Source organism: Coturnix japonica, chromosome 1 (genome assembly GCF_054131305.1).
Source record: "Coturnix japonica strain WE chromosome 1, WE-NBRP24, whole genome shotgun sequence".
Taxonomy (NCBI): domain Eukaryota; kingdom Metazoa; phylum Chordata; class Aves; order Galliformes; family Phasianidae; genus Coturnix; species Coturnix japonica.
In genome coordinates this window covers 40,467,566-40,485,206 of record NC_140663.1, presented here as the reverse complement: position 1 = coordinate 40,485,206, position 17,641 = coordinate 40,467,566, and the positions used below count along the sequence as shown (strand labels likewise).

The 17,641-nt window shown below is 42.9% G+C and overlaps 1 long non-coding RNA gene across 4 annotated transcripts in view; it reads left to right on the top strand.

The window, feature by feature from the left end:
- LOC107311555 (uncharacterized) overlaps positions 1 to 16,984 on the top strand; it is a 98,660-nt gene extending 81,676 nt beyond the window's left edge. For 2 of the 4 annotated variants that reach the window (XR_001554140.3, XR_014943027.1), the window contains 4 exons: positions 6,353 to 6,803; positions 7,086 to 8,608; positions 8,804 to 9,559; positions 9,679 to 16,984. This is a non-coding gene — a long non-coding RNA (uncharacterized LOC107311555). The remainder of the gene's footprint in view (positions 1 to 6,352; positions 6,804 to 7,085; positions 8,609 to 8,803; positions 9,560 to 9,678) is intronic. The other 2 variants (XR_001554142.3, XR_014943028.1) reach the window with 2 other exon arrangements.
- Positions 16,985 to 17,641: the final 657 nt, after the last annotated feature.

Sequence of the window (17,641 nt, the reverse complement as noted above, 5' to 3'; positions counted from 1 at the left end):
AGCTGAAGGAAGAAAGGATTAGACATGGGATGACACACAGGAGAAGAGAGTTGAAGGATATGCGTGATTCCCCAGAAAGGAAAATGTGGCTTAAAATGCCAAATGGTGCAACCAACTACAGGAGGTGAAGATCAGCTGGCACATGTAGGGAGATGTTCAGTATTTCACCCATTCTGGAACTTCATCTGCAGGGAGATGGGAAGCAGAAGATGGAGTTGGTGGACCAAAAACAGCTGCAAAAGTAGTGGGTCTGTATGGACATGACCCCTACACTTCCTAATGAGCTACAAGAGCTGAAGTGAGATCTTGAGGAAGAATATGACCCACAGATTTATTAAGCAGTATTTTCCTGCTGGGCCGCTTGCAGTAGCCTTCTGGGCCCTTCATGCAGTGGCACAGCACCTGGCCAGGCCCTCACAGCAAGATGATGTGCAGCTTTCTGCTTGCTTGGGTTAGGACAGGTGCCCTGCCTGTATCCATCCATACTCCCCAAAATGGACTTGGCTGTGACTTTGGATGGCCTCTAGCAATTGCTTCAGTATGTCTGGGTTTTATGCCAAAACATCCTATTCCCAGTGCATTCAGCTGGAAGGGAGAGAAATGGGGAACTTTTGTTTTCTACTTTTTGAGGCTCTACTGTGTTTTATAAAATGCTTTGAAGATATTTCCAAGCTCAAAAGGGAACTCAAAGCAAATTCGCCACTATCAAGCTAATGCCCTTCCTGAGTCAATTCAAAGGATCACAGCAATGTATGTGCTGAAAGGCCCTGCTAGACAGGATGGACAAAATGTTGGGCTGCATCTCTGCTGCAGTCTCAAGCACCAGTTGATACTCACTGTTTTTTCTCCAATACCCAAATAACAGCTGAGATACATCCAACCTGGTTTTGAACCTGTTAGCTCAGCAGTCCAGATATTGGCAATAAAGAGTTCAGCAAAAATGTCCTGTCAGAACATCTGGATAATGTGAGCAGCACTGAGCTACATGGTACTGCAAGTTGATGGTTGCCTCTGCCCCAGAAGATCTTTTTACATTGTTGTAATGGGCTGCACTTCTTACATACTACCAACATAAGTTTTCCCTGTTTACAGCTGTCTGCCCCACTGTTATGTACAGTATCTCAGTTATACAGGAGGCAAGGTGAGGGCATTTCTGCACTGTGCTCGGTCTCACAGTAGGATGGACTATGTGCAAATACTCTGAATCTGGACTAAATACCATATCTGATTTAGTACAGCATTTCTTGTGTGCATGTTTCCAGGGACACATTAATTGGTTCCTTTTTGAAATGAAGCTCTGAGTATCCAAGTGAGTGTTCATTTTCCACTGTCACTTATTTCAGAAAGTACAGTTTCAGTCAGTATCTCCCTATCTTTTCAGTGAATTATGTGATTATATCTCCACCTCTTGAGAGGCTCTCAAGATCTGTAGTGAGATCAAAGATGTCAAGTACTCTCTGATCTTCATTAAAACAGAGAGACAACAGGGAGTGGGCTGGATCATGCAGTGGAAAGATCTTTTAAAAATCTTGGTCTCTTCAGGCTTCAATAACAAAGCAATCAGAGAATGACTAAGGTTGGAAGGCACCCCAAAGGTCATCTAGTTCCAACCCCTTGCTGTGGGTAGGGCTGCCACCCACCAGCTCAGTATGCTCAGGGTCCCATCCAACCTGGCCTTGAATGCCTCCAGGGATGGGGCACACACAGCTCTCTGGGCAGCCTGTGCCACTGCCTCACCACTGAAGCAATGACAAGACTGTGGCTAAAGGACACAGGATACGAGGCAGAACAGAGCTGGAATCAGACAGTTTAGATGTTACTTTCCTTTGCGCTTGGGAAGAAACCCTTCCAGAGCAATAAAAATTCTGTGTTGCCCCTGTGCTGAGCAGGATGGCAGGAAACTTGCAGGTAAGGAGCAGCCTTGGGAGTTTGCAGCTCTGTCTGCTGCAAATTGGAGGGGAGCACTGCTGGGCTTAAAAAGTATTGGATGAATAGGAAGCAAAATATCCTCAGGAGGGGATGTCCAGTGCCCTGGTGCTCTGCTCTGGGCAGGGAAGTGGGATGGGCCCAGGCTGCAGGGCCCTGCCCTGCCTGCCCATGGGAGCCCCATCCCAGGGCTGTCCGTGGGCCTTTTCCAGCTGGTGTTCAGAGACATGAATACATCTGAGCTGACTAAAAATATTCTTATCTATTATTCAATATCTCTTCATCTTTCACCTTGCTGCTGGGCTGCTTTGTAAAACTTTAACAATAAGCTCATTTGATTGAAGTGCAGATAAGGAGTTAGCTCCAGTGTGCAGATTTTTGCTGGAGAATGGTTCGTGAAACCCATTGGGTCTGTCTGCTGGCTTCAAGGCCTATAGACACTGCCATACTGCCAGGAGAGAATGCTTTGTTTCCACTGAAGTTTCAAGTACATAATATAAGACAAACATGCTATCTAAAACTATATTTTGCAAAAGCACTGAGCTAGACTCCAATACGCAGGAATAGCAAATGAGCTGTTCACTCATCTGGAGCAATGTTCTAAACAAAGTATTTTCATGGCAATGTTTTTTTTTGTTCAATTGAATGATTCTTTTTCATCAGCATCAGAATGTTTGGTGAATGTATCTGACAGCATTTTGTTGAGGAGTGCATAACAGCCAGTTGTTTGAGGCTGAAAGATGAGGAGGAATGGAGGAGTTACCTGATGTGAGGGTGCTGGAACAACTCTCCTCAGTGCCATGCCAGTTTGGATATTAGGTGATTTTACCACAAAGTATCTGACTGGTTGCCATAGTGTTGGTAGGTGGATCTTGGGCACCTACTGCTAAGGCAGTAGTTGTGGTTGTACCAAAGAACTGCTTTTGCGGATCCTCCAGATCAACTGTGTAAACAGGATGGAAAGGTAAAGCATTCATACCATCTATATTCTCAGTATCTCCCTGCATCCTGATCCTAGTGGAGGCAACGCTTAAAAGCACTCGAAAAAAAGTCTTAATTAAAAAATAATTTAAAATCTTATTAAGCCTCTTTGGCCTGAGAAATACAGGTACATATAGCTACATATACATTTCTATATATAGCTACGTAGGGGAAAAAAAGCACAAATTTTGCAGAAAACAGTTGTGTTTAATAACATGGTAATTTGTCTCAAATTTCTGCCCTTGCCTATTCCAAGGACAAAATGAAATTTAACACTGAGACAGTTAAAAAAACATTTTACCTCATACATTTTAACACTGCATTTTCCCAGTATAGTGCTGGGCTTAGGTATTCTAATTTTATCTTCAGTAATTTGTTCCTAATTTTATTGTTGTGGCTGTTGCTCCCTGAGGGCGTTTGGAAATGAGATTCAGCATTTAAAAAAAACCCTAAGCTGAAACAGACTTTTAATAATGAAATCAATGAAAGGAGCATTCCTAACTATAAAACCTGAGCATAGATATATAAAGAATTGTTACAATTTGTTTAGTGCAGAGTCTTCCAGCCCTGTTGCATTTAACCATTCTTATTGTCCTGAGGATATTCTGCGCAGATCTGCAAAACCCCATTCGTAAAGGCTGATGGATGGCATTTTTTCAACCAAAGCATTTTTCAGATGTGGTACAGTCCACAGGAAACCTTTTGAAATAGAAGAGGACTGTGGCAGCCAGCACAGCATTGCGGTGTTATGACCAAGGAGCTGTTTTGAAGAATGAGAGACATTTCTTCTGATGGAGAAATAGATGATACCTTACCCTTCACTTCAGTGGGAAAGCTGGTGGCTCCAGGTGGGAGGAGGTCTGTCTGTGGGAATCTGGGTTTCCGACTGGGATGGCCAGGTGCTCCCATTCCTGGGTGCCCTTCTCTATAGCAGCAGAGAAGATCAACAGAGATGTCCGTGGGGATTGCATCTGCAGACCTCTCCATTCCCATGTCTGTAGATTACTCAGATAGGATAATGTGTTTAAAAAAGGATTATCTTGCTAAGTCTTGTTTGCCAAATATCAGCCTGGAGCAAGTTTTTACAGCTGAGTTACAATGACCTGATAGCAGTGTTTATGATAGAAATTGTGCCAACTACTTGATACCAGCGGCGCGCTGGTCGCTTAGTCACTGGAAGACTTTGTTGTCAGAGTCGCTTTTTATTTTGCAAATGGGAATATGTGTGGTGAATAGAGCTTGGTGCCTCTAAGCACAGAGGCTCCACACTGGTTAGTGGTTAGCCAGCCCCACAGGCACTGCCTGCAAGCATCCCCACGCAGCGCTGCCAGGAATAACAGTGGCTGATGCTTGCACAGCACTTTTCCTCTTTAGGTTGATCATGGGACGCACTGCACATGAGCTGTGGGTGCAGCAGAGTTGCCACTGCAGCCCTCTGGCAGCCCAGGGCAGGAGGGCTCATGGTGATAAGCCGGACATGTGCTGCCCACCACTCCTACATGTGCCCTCTAGTAGGGGACACAGCACAGCCCAACACAGACACTCATTGTTTACCAGGGATTGCTACCGCAATGCCTGCCTGGAGATTGGACTCCTTTATCCTATGGACAGACATATCTCTACTGGGCTAGTTTTAATTCACCTGGTATAGCACAAGAGTTCCTTCAGCTCTTTTTACTACTTTTCATGTAACTGGGGCAAGGGGTGGGAATTTGTTCCTTTAAGGTGAATAGTTTTTGATCCTGATCTGATTTCCCACACTTGAGGCACTTTTGGGTAAAGAATACCAAATATGCAAAATTAGGTCGTGTTTCTACAGTGGAGTTACTAAGCCTCATTTGCCCTCATGCCAAAAAAGTTCTGATGAAGCAACCCCACAGCAGAGGGGTTTGCTCTGGTGGAACTACAGAACAACCTTTCTGTGGATGTGCCCTTGGGATACTGAGAAACAACAGCCTTGTGTGTTGGTATGGGCAAAAGCTACCTAGAATTTAGATTAAAAAGAAAATGTATTTGCTGAGCCACTCTGAGTAACACAGCAGCTCCTGCAGTCGTGTAGTTGTTGTCACTGGCTGGGTTTGAGCAGCTCGTAGTCATATAAAAGAACATGAGAAATGACATTGTGATCTGAGACCTCTGAGTTTCAGGTTATGTGATACATTGGCTGCTTTTGGTTAAGCTCAGTATGAAGGAAATCGTTGCCAGTTGTGTTTCATTAGTGCACTGAGAAAAAGGGCTGCATTTATGTTTTCCAGAAAGTTGCTGAATCACATCACTATGTAGAATTTATTCCTCAAATTGCCTCCCTCCAATCATGCAAGGAAAAGAAATTTAAAAAAAAATAATAATAAAAGAAAGCAAAGCTGTATCAAAAGATGAAACATTATAGGGGTTAGTGAAGGAAAAGTAATACTATCCTTTTAAAAAACCTCAAGCTGCAGTGCCTGGGAACTGAAGGGCAGAGTGTTCCTTTTCTCTGTTACTGCTGCATGACCTGTGCTCAACTATACGTACTGCAGTCTTAAAGCCTGCTCTCGCTCCCCAGGAGACAAATGCTAAAGCATTCTTAAACCTTAGTGTGTGGGGGAGAGAGCTCTCAGTATAATTTCACGTATAAATATTGTATGTTCTGTGCCTGTTCTTCAGTTTGTACAGAACTGGAAGTTAGCTGGTGCACACTCTGGTGGCCAGTCATTCTACAGAGAGAACTCACAGGGATGACACAGTAAATTACAGTTGCGGACTTGCCATGCATTATGCACCATTTTCTCCTTTGCACATTTGTTATTTTTAAGACGAGAAAGCATATGTCTCTCAGTTAAGCTTCTTACAAAAGCCTTTACTCCCAAACCTACGTATTTTAGCTGCCAGTCTTTTGATTTTGAAGGCTGAATCTGAGTTTGTTTGGTAGGATCCACTTTCTGTTAAATTTTTCTGCTCACAGCTCCCTGCCTGTTTCAAAACCAAACCCAGGGTGTCCTGTCATGCTGTCTTTCCTTAGGCTGTAGAATCAAGGCAAGGTAAAGCTCTTGGCACAGGTTTGTATTATTCTCTGCCTAGGTTGGGCCTTCCAGGCTGAAGCAATAACTACCAACTTTCTGGACCTATAATAAATGTATACATGAGTTAAAGATATGCATTTATTTATTTATTTTCATTTTGTGCATATGTGCCTGTAAAGTAGAATGCATGTAATGTTTGATTTGTTTAAATTCAGGAATATGAACACTATTTGCAGTATTACAATAACTCTGCTATTTCTGTGTTTTCTGTCTTCTGAATGCAATTTTAATATTGATTCTGCTCAGTACTGCTTCTCTCATGTTATCTGTGACATGCAGTTGTGCATTTTCTAGTTATTCTATTTGCTCAGCAGGCAGCCCTGTGCTTTCCTTACTGCATTCTTCCCTTACTTCTATCCAACGCTGTATTGCTTTGGCTGTAGGTGCTGGAAGATGAAACTCTTCTCAACCTTGAAGAAAGGAGGCTGAAGTGTCAGGACATGCCAGCAACAACAGAAGACAGGAAACAGAAAGTGATTCTTCACTTCTTGCATGGCCCAGGTGTGAACATGTAGACGGGGTAAGGAGGAAAAGAAGGGAGACATGGAACCACAGCCCTGTTGCCCATGGCCTGGGCAGGTGGGTGCTGCTGTGGCTCAACTCCTTTGCAGGGTAACCTGATCAGGCCCTGGGACTGCTCCCCAAGACACGACCGCCCTCCACCTTTGGCTGTCCTTCTCGCAGGGCTGTTGCTTAAGACTGAAAACCCGTCACTCAGGAAAAGCAGGCGGCCTGCTCCCTCTATAGGCTTTTCTGGTTGTTGCTGCCGTGAGCTGGCTGCCCAGGGGATCAGCGCTGCATGCAGGTTTTGAAAGCTGACAACTCATACGTGAGGTGTATTTTGCATTTTCTTTAAATTTAGGGATAATTATTTTTTTTTGCATGTTTACACGCGTGTGTATATGCATGTGGATTCGTGTTTGTGTATTTTTCACGTTGTCTAATGACTATACATGCAGCTATTTCCTCTGCAGATGGCACGTAGATGAAGCAATTTTTACTGTTTAATCTTGGGTTTTTTTTGAACTGATGCATTATCCTTTTTGTTGGTGGGATGTTTGATTGATAACTGTGTGACCATAACACTCAATTCAATTGCATTCTATCTTTATTAAGGGAAGAGATGCTGCCTGAACCACAGCACACTTCTTCCCGTGCGCCTGCTCTCCTGACTGCACCAGCACTGCAGTTCCTGATGCCATTCTGATAACAAAAGCAATCTGGATTCAGAGCATCCTCTTTGTCACTTGGATCAGCCCAGGGAGCCTCTGTGCAGCCCAGCCCTGACAGCTGCTGCATTGCTGCATGGGGGGAGGCAGGGTGGGAGGCAGGCGTCCCCACGCTGCTGTTGCAGCTGGGTGCCCCTTGCTGCAAGCAAAGCTCCCTGCCTGCTGCTGGCATGGGTAGCAGAGGGGATTCCCCTGCAGTGCCTGAAACAGCGCTGCAGGGAAAGATCCAACACATCTGTGGGTTATATATTAATAGTCAGCGATGACCTTCTGCAGTGTGGCGGAGTAACCATCTCACTGAAGCACTGGTGAAGAAGTGGCAGTTCTGCTATGCAGATTGCAGATATTAGCACCTAGCAGAAGGCTGACAGACAATTTACATGCAATTATACCGTTATCAATTGCTCCTTACTTTTTAAAATGTGAATAAAGTGTTCTGAAGTTTTCAGTGCTAAATAAATGGCTGTTTGTTGTAGGGAACAGAAGGGAGACAACAGGAGAAGTTTTCACTAAAACACTGAGGGCACTTCCAAGGAAGCATTGGGAGAGTAATACATGAGCTTTGCTTATAGAGAAAAACCTTAGCAGTCATTCTGTGCTGTGCTCATTTTCCCTTCACCAGGTCTGACCTTGTTCTGCATTGAGCGCAGTCAGAGATCTGCTGCAGTGGTGGTTATGGACATTTGTCACTTATGGCACAAACACATTGCTTTAACTTAAGCTTAAAAGTAAAACCAATAAGTAATGGCCAATCTGTACACCACCAGTTAAATGACAGATGGTTTATTTGTCTTTGGGGCTGTTGGTGAATGCAGGAGCGTAGTAGTGAAAAACAAAAAAAAATAAAGGTAAGCTACATAAATATCTCACATATGAAATTTATCATAGTCTTTCAGTGTGGGATAAATTGCTTTCTAATGGTTACATGCATAGATATACTGAGAATGATTTCATCTGGTGTCCATTGTGCACTATGCATAAATTCATAAGATGTTTTGACTAAAGATAATGCTTTCAGAGAAGAGCTTTCTTCTGGTCAATATATTTCACTATTTAATTAAAAGAAATCCTGGCCATGTTTCAATTCAATTATTTGGTCTCAGGAGTCATTTTTTGACCTTCAAATACATACACACAAATCTTTGTTTTAACCAAATAATCATCTTTTTGATTTTTTTTTCTTTTTCCAAAGAGCTTCTCATTTGAGTAGAAGTATATTTACATTAAATTGAATGATTGAAATTGTATTGTATGGAACTTGTGTAGCCAAGGCTTTAAGTGCCCTTACATAATCAGTATGAAACAAAATCCTTGTGGTGTCTTTCTGTCAGGAACTCAGCTGGACGGCCACCTGCTGAGTCTCTTTTCCACTCTGTCAATATGGGAAACACACTCTCTGTGCTTGGCAAGGTAAGAGATGAAGGGATTCAAGTAAATAAAGGCTCGTAACAAATATCAACCCAGCACAGGAGATTGAAGGTGGACCACGATGATGTAGTTGGGGAGGGAAGTGCTAACATAGAGGAAAATGAGGGTTGGTATGAAGCTTGTCTGTCCCTTGGAGTTGCTCCCACTGAAGACTGTATCTCCTTTCATCCTCCCCAGAATGCTTCACGGAGAAGAGGCATGAATGGTGGAGAAGAGAATGAATCATTTTGCATAAATAGCTGGTGCTGTGGCAGCCAACGAGGAGAAGGGTGAAAGGTCAAGGGGGAGCCCGGATGTGGTCAGAAGGAAGGATAAGTAAAAGCCAGGGATGAATGACGCGGTGCACCTATGAAACTGGTGGAGTGTAGGATGTAAGTGTGCTTAGGGATAGTGTGGGGGTTGTGTTTGGATGCAAGGGCACTGTATGTATCCTTGCAGTTCAGACAATGGAGCCGATGCCAGAAGCCTGTCACATACGTCAATCTTGGAACTGCTGCCAGTTTTCTGAGTACAGCTTGTCCACGTGAACATTACGTGAGACTGCAGTTGGAAGCATGCAGAACGAGCTGCCTTTGAGTCATACATGGACAGGGGGAAGAGATCACCAATGACAGTTTTGATCAGTATTGAAAAAAGAAAGCTTTGTACTTTGTAAACTAAACTTTTGTTGTGATGAAGAGGCAGCAGCATCAATTTCTGCCCACTAGAAGTGTCTTGCATGTGGGCATTGACACCACCATTTCTCCTCAAAGGACATGAAGAAATTCCAGTGTTACCTCTGAGACAGTTATGCCATCATGCTCCTCTATTGCACCACAGTGTGTCGCAAAGAGCACCTTACAATGCAGAGCTACCCACTCTGGGAAGGGAAAGACTTGGGAGTGGCAGATTCCTTACTGTACACATGATGTCATTTCAAAAAGGAGTTGAAAGGTGAGAAGAGTTATTGTAAATTTAATTTCAGCAACAGTATGGTTCAGGTAAGAAGAGATTCCATTATTGTTTTTGTCCTTTTTGCCAGCTCTACCTATAACTGTTCTCTTTTCGTGCAGAAGAGGCAACAGTGCTGACATCAGAAGGAGCAGACGTCCTGTGCAGCATCAGTCATTGCTGCTGCGGATGGCATGGGGCTGCACGCAGGCGACTGCGGCTGTGAGGCAGAGGAGGGAGCTGCAGCCGCTGCCAGCAGCCGGCTCTGGTGTCAGACTGTGCAAAGTGGGAATCAATGGCACTGCTGCAGACAGAATTCTCATTCGTGTCTTGCTTGAAGAGAAAAAGCCCTGCAGATGTGGGGACAGGGACAAAAGTAGCCAGTATTTCCTCTCTTCTCTTTCTACATGCTAATCAGCCACACTAATGGGACACTGGCTAATCTCTCTGGTTCCTGAATTGAAAGAAGATGCTCCTCTTCCAAGTAACGAATGAATCATCCCTTTTAGTGCATAGCATGCATGACTGCATCGTTAAAAGCAGTCTTAATCACTCACTGAGAAAAACGATATCAATCTTTTCTCCCCTTTAGAGATGTTGTTAACTGTGAGCCTCAGGAGCTCTGACTCACAGCCTGTGTGCTGCAGCAAGCCCAGAACGACTACGACTACACTAAATTTTTAGCAAGTGATTGGAGCCCCCTGGGTCTTATCCCTTTTGTCTTCCTAATATGGCCATAATTGAGGAAAAGTGTAGACTTCTTGGTTTTGTACCTTTCTAGAAGTCTCTGGTCAGGTAGATTTAGACTGGACTTTACACTGAAGTTCAAAGAAGAGAAGGATTTTTGGTAGGCAATTGAGTCCTGGCAGAGAACAGGGTTAAATAGTTCTGAGCTGATAGAACCCTGCTCTCCATTTTGCCCTCAGTTCTGCTTGTCTGACAGACAAGCTGCACACATAGCACTTCATCCTGCTTTACAAGCATCAGATTGTCAATGGGACAGTAGGGTGAGGCGAAAGAAGTAATACGAGTACATTTAAAAGTGTTTGACAGTTTCCTGGAAAGAGGCTGAATGTGTCTGATGTGAGAAACACATTTACTTGTTAATGTTGAGGAACTGCCAGTGGCAGAGCAAACAAAATGATCAGATAAGAAGTTTTCAACCTGATGGGGAAAAAACGTTACCTGCTGTTCTTTCTGATATAGTTGGGTGCGCTGATAGAAATATTTGTGTATCCATCCCACAAAAAATAGTCTAAAATATTGTTACCAGTGACAAATGGTTAAGTTTTCAATTGTTGGGGAATGCAACAATTAAGATTGCCCACACCATCTTAAATCAATCCTTCTGTGTCTGTATGTGCATCACAAACATGAGAGCACGATGTAGCTGAGTTATCTTATTGCATCCAGGTTCTTTCTTGGATCAGACTTTCAGCTTGCCAATAGCTCCACAAATGCAAAAGGAGCTCTGGGGTCTCCCTGGAGGATGTAAGGGAAGTAATGGAGATGTAAGGGAAGCTCTGAATGTCAGTGACTGACATTATTGTTCCCAATACTTTTTGTTATTTCCCGTAGATAGCCCTCATTGAGTCCAGGCAGAGACTGTCCCCATTTGCTACTCCAGTTCTGACACAGTGACATGCTGCTATTCAGCTCATCCCCACCATCATCCTGCTGCTGGGAAATGAGTTTGTTTCTGCCTAGAGCACACCTTCAGGAGGCACTGGATGAGGACTAAAGGGCAGCCAATGGACAAATGGTTGCGTGTGTTACCGAAAATGAATGTGTTACAAGGCTTTATTATGTTTGAATGCAGGGAACAAAGGTGATGTGGAACAATTTGGTCATTTGTTGGACAGCATTCAGCTGTCACAACCTCTTGTAACAGACAAATGCAGATGAGCTCTCCTGAAGTCTGCCCCAGTGGGGTCTCTTCCAAGGGGCCAAGCTCACCGCTGTGGCCACCAGCCTGCTCTTCCCTCTGCAGGCCTTTTGGCAGCCCCAGCCCTATGCTCTGAGAGAGGAGGGACAGCACACAGTCCTTCCAGGACAGGTTAAATTTAAGGTTAGGATCCACTTGTGCGCTGCCCCAAAGAATCTGAATACTTTTTGTTTGCTGCTGTGAAACATCTGCCATAAAAATATGTGTGGTCTGCTCATTAAATGCAAATTGCTAAGGACAGTGATGATGAACAGGGAGAAATATATCCAGATAAATGGCATGCTCAGACATTCTTCAAAGAGGCACTAGGAGTTATCATGTGAACTGCCCTTGGGGTTGTGCCGGTGGAGGTGGAGGGGTGAGGATGACCCAGAGATCCGGTGCTTTGGCAGGGGCTCCTGGGACATATTGTCTCAATCTGTGATTGAGGTGATCATGGTTTTCTTTCAGCATCTTTGCCTGGCGTCGGGTGATTGAATTTCAGTGTCTTAGGCTGCCTTTGCAGCCTTGCACTTCTCCTTGTACTACTTCTTGTAGAAGTATTTGTATCAGCTGCAGGTCTGAGAAATACCGTTTGATATATGGAAAGAAATGGGATTTATGTAGTGACAGTCTCATTCCCCTGTGGGTCACCTGATGGACTTGGTCACTGGATGGAGGAATGCTGTCACAGGGAGCAGCCCCCTGGATCTGCCTTCTGACAGCTCAGCTCTCAGGCAAGTTTCCCAGTAGAATCACAAGGAAAGAGATGACAGAGGGGGGCTGTGTTGGGGACACCTCTGGGGCAAGACACAGAAGCCCAGATGCCTGTCTCAGCAGCTGTGAGCTGCCAGAGGCATTGCCAGGGCTGACTGCCCTGTGGGTGCAGAGGAGTGCAACAGGTAGAGCTGCAAATCCCAGCCAGCCTCTGCACCAGAAAATCAGTGAGGAATAGCCAACAGTAACTCTACAAAATTCTAGTCTCTAAGTAGTTTTCTCTCAGTAAAAAATAACCCGGCCCTTGGTGAATAGAAATGGGCCAATCAGTTTCAATCATCTTTAAATGTACTTATGATGCAGTGATAGTTACAGTAGCCAGCACTTGTTCTTTGTAAGTATGGTAGCAGACTTCAGGAAACCAACTAATAACAATCTGCAATTTGATGTTTGAATTCCCGACTGCAGCTTCGGTTTCAAATCCCTGTAATGCTCCTAAAAAATATTTCTAGTCATGATGTTCATTCAGAGTCATGGTTTCTGCTCAGGTCGGGACAGTACCTTTTCACATTTGCTTTCTGTTATATTCACAAAAACAGTAATTAAACATCAATGATACCTTATAAACCCAAGACTCTTGGATGACTTCAGGAAATCGCTCAGTACAACTAATTGCCCACCACTTCACAACCCCCCTTTTTGTTGCAAGACCTTGTAAAACCCCAGGGAGACTGAGATAGATTCCCATCTAGTATCTCAGTATTCCTAACGCAGCAAATTTGAGCTGTTTCCTCCTTTCTCCAATATACATCTATAGGCAGGCACAGATCTTCTTGGAAGACCTTAGAATTGGGCCCTGGTGCTTTGCAGCCAGTGGGAATTCTGATTGCCAGCTCATCCAGGTGCACTGCTGTGGCCTTTCACAGCTCTGTGGCATGTACACATACAAGTTATTTGCCTTTCCATGTCAACAGAGTCCTGAGAGGTGTTCCTACATAACAGGGACCCAATGGAATCAAAAGTCAGGCTGATCAGAGAAGCCCTGCTTAGTCATGAATCATGTGTAACAGTTTTTTCTCTTTCCTTCATATGAGCTGGAGTATTGATTACAAGGTCGTGCAGAGGTCAGCAGTAAAACCCATGTCCACAAGGATGCCAGGAGTCCAGCCTTAAACATCTGACACTTACTAGGAGATTTACTTGAGTGTTCTGAAATGAAACACTGAATGCCTGCTCATTGCTTCTTGTGCCTTGGACTGGGCTATAAAATGGTCCTGTCCCAGCTGGTGGTAGACACTTTGTTGCTGGTCAAGCAGCAAATGGTGTAGCAAGAAATGATCCTCACTTCCTTCCTAAAGGCATCTTGAACCTACATTTTTGCAATTATACTGTTACATTGTCAGGGTTTGTGATTATGGGAGGCAGGCTTTAAATGAAGAATTTTTTATGCAATTAAGAATTTCAGAAATCTCAAATTTCTACCAAAAAGCAGCTTCATTATATTTTATGGGAAATCTCTTTACTTGATCCGAAAGTGTAATATAAATAAAATATGTCAACTTCGAACAGCACATCTTCCTGCTACTCCAGAGCACCTGGCAGACTCATCAAGAGGTTTTGGCACACACTGCACACACTCTAGCTAAGCTTTTAAACCACCACTGAGCCATTTTGAAGTTGGATTATTTTAATTGATTTTCTTATCTTTAATCTTAAAACCATTTTTTTTTCTTTAGATGATGCTCTTTCTTGCTCATTTTGTCCATAAACAGGTAAAAACTGCCTGAGCTATAGACTTCCACAATATCTAATACTCGGTTTTGTAAAAGTCATTTTGGTATCATTATAATGCCAAGTAGTAATAAGGAGTGAACACTTATTTCTGAACAAATCTCTGGCATTCCTGCAAGTGCTCTCGGGAATCACCTCTTTCTCTTGCACTGCTCCTGCTATTGCTACCAAACAACCATCCAAGAAAGGATGGGTATGGAGGCTGGGCTGTGGTTCCATGGGTTGGCTTCATAGAACCATAGAATTGCTCAGGTTGGAAAAGACCTTAAAGATCATCGAGTCCAACCATGACCAAACCATACTACCCTAACTCTAACAACCCTCTGCTAAATCATGTCCCTGAGCACCACATCCAAATGATTTTTAAACACATCCAGGGATGGTGACTTGAGCACCTCCCTGGGGAGCCTATTCCAGTACTTAACAACCCCTTCTGTAAAGAAGTTATTCCTGATATCCAACCTGAACTTATCCTGGTGCAACTTGAGGCCATTTCACCTCGTCCTGTCACCTGTCACCACTGAGTGACACCGTGGTACTTATCACACTTAATAAAATCGTTTTAATATTATTTTCAACCTGTAACTCTTCTTTTTCCTGTCCAGCTTTATTACGGACATCATACTTTCTCAGCCCACTATCAATCTGCAGCCAATGGATAGAATGAACTGCTTTAACATCGTATTCCACACTCAACATTAGTTCAGAAGAAACAGCAGTGCGATGGGAAACATATTTGATCCAGATTAAAATTGTATTGGCAGCTGACTCAGTAGTGCCTACAGCTAGTATTAGTGAAAGGGAAGCCTCAGCTGTTGAAGGATTGATTCTTGAGAATGATGGAGCATTTTGTCATCCCTCAGTAAATGCATTTACTTTTACCTTCATTGATTCCCAGCTTGTCTGAGGCTTTGGTAAACACTTTGTTCTTCATTTATAAATTAGTTTTTTCTTTGTTTCCAAACTTTATGTAATGTTCTATGAAATAATGAACCTTACCGGTTCTGCACCAGGAAAAGCAGAAGAAGAATGAAAGGTCCATTTCATAATTCTTTTACAGCAAACATTTTAACTTTTAAAAAGTATTTAACTGAGAGAGATCTTTAATCCTCCTTTGCTTATTCCCATCATTCTTCTTCACATCTACATCATTACTGCAGTTGCCACACAGACAGGTTTGGCTTGTATTTCAGGAAAATCAAGGCTTGGTCAGCAGAGCTTTTAGCTGCTTAACACTGTAGAGCTTAAATAGCATTTTGGATGTCAGATACAGCAAATGTCTCACATCAAAATACGAATGTGGAAGACTTAGAGAGTTTGAATCTGTAAGAAGAGATGCCATTAAGCTTAAATGTGATTACTTTAAGCCTGCAGGAGTATTTGTTTACTGTTTCAAGAAAGCCTGGTAACTTCCCTTTGGAGTTAAATTTTGCCCTCTTTATTTAGCAGCCTCTACTCTGACCATTTCAAAATATTTAACTGATTTGCTGATGCAATGCATGAACTCTGACTCCCAGCAAAGCCAACACTTATTGCATCTGCTTACACACAAAGCCATGAACAAATAGTACATTAATTTGCAGAGAGTGAGGAGTGTTTGAATCAGTGCTATATGGACCTTCATATAACTAGAAAAATCTTGCTATTGCATTCGTTTAGCTTTATGTTTGAAATCAACCACAGACCTTCAGGATCAGTCATAGTGGCACCCCCTATAACCTACATGACTAAGGGCTACCCTGATTACTTCATTTGGAACTTCAGGTAATTTGCTGAAAAACCTTTGAAATGGCCTCAAACATGCCTAGAATAATGGAGAGAAGAAGTTTTTGTCTGAGACCCAAAGAAAGAGAAATCATATATAAATATGTAAAAGCATACAACCATAGCGAGATAAGTAACCTCAAAGAATACGTTCTTTAAAATATTTCTGTTTTACTCTGCAGTGGAAGTCTGCAATCTCCCTTCTTTTTCCTGTTCACCCATTTTTGGTGCCACTTGAAAGTGCCCAGGAAATGTGCCAGCATCTCCTTGAAGTGATGTGACTGATGGTACCACTGCCGCTTTCTGGGGTGGAATTTGAAAGTCTTTGTTTTGTGGCACGCTTTCAACTTGATGAAGAATAATTTCTTAGCTGAGGCATTTGGCTGGGTGCTCCGCATGACTCAGCACAGATCTTCTCCATCTCACATTCTGGTTATATTAATATTGGGCTTATTTTTTGCATGAACTCATACGTATTTCTCAATTAAGCCAACAAAGCTACATGGCATTCTCCTCGCCATACCGAGGAATGGGAAACAAAATCAACTACTGATACTTTTTTGTTTGTTTGTTTGTTTTGTATAAAGATTATTCTATTATTCATGACTTTAATGTGGGTTATCTGGGGAGAGTTGTGCAAATCCAACAAGGTTCAAGTGCTCTCACACTGGGTACAAGTCATGAATATGAGCTCTCAAATTTGGTATTAGTGCAATCTTTATTAGCAAACCCACTTGTTACTCATACGAGTGATTGCACAGTCTTGAAGGAGGCTCTCTTTAGCACAGGACCTGACCTGTAGCTGTCACCTCTTTGTTACATACATCCCACTGGAACAGGCTGCCCAGAGAGGCGGTGGAGTCTCCTTCTCTGGAGATATTCAAGACCCGCCTGGATGTCTACCTGTGTGACGTGATGTAGGGAACCTGCTTTGGCAAGGGGGTTGGATTCCATGATCTCTGGAGGTCACTTCCAACACCTACAATTCTTTGATTCTGTGATCCCCATAGGTTCAGCTGGAAAGATTAGCAACCCAAGCTGATGTACAGGAGCTCCTGTGAAGCTCTGGACTGACCATAGTGCAGATGTCTCACGTGCCTATCATGAGTTTCACCGAGAACATATCTTGGCTGTTTTCTGCCATTGGCATCTTCAAGTCATTGTTGCCACCTGCATGAATGATGAGTTTTAAGTGTAGTTGCTCAGCAAAACAAAGTGAATGTGAATTCAAACAGCACTCTGCGTATTTTGTTTGTGAATATTTGTACTGAAAGACTAGAGTACCAGTAGCTGAAAAGTTCTTTTTCAAGGTAGTTTTTTTCTTCCTAAATCTCCATTAGTCCATCCATGACTTTCTTACAAGGCAATTCTCAGTAGGTGTTTTGATGAAACTATCATTTGATTTAGGAACACACAACCCCCTGTATTTTTATGGAATTCGTGCTCCCTGATGCATGCCTTCTTGTGGCTTCGGCAATGCTATAACCTATAATGTACCACTTCCCTATGGATTACAGTTCTGCACTTACTTACTTAATCTTGAAGATAGGTGGTTGGCAAGTTTTTAATGCTCCTAATCTTTAATCTTATTATTTGCCTGTTCCGTGGTTTTTGATGTGGATTCTCAACATGTTACTTTTACCTGTTAGACATTACGGTTTTCAACACACAAATCCTTTAAACCATCTGTTCTCTGTGTTCAATTCATAGAGTTCAACCCAGGAGAGCATCAGAAAAAGATGTGGGTAAATTTGAAAGACATTTGCCAAAAACAAATGAAGAACATAAAGTGACAGTCATAAGTGTACAATTAAACAGCAAGGAAGAAAAAAACCAAACCCAAAACACAGACACACAGGATAGCAGTGCAGAATATTTGGAAATTTAGA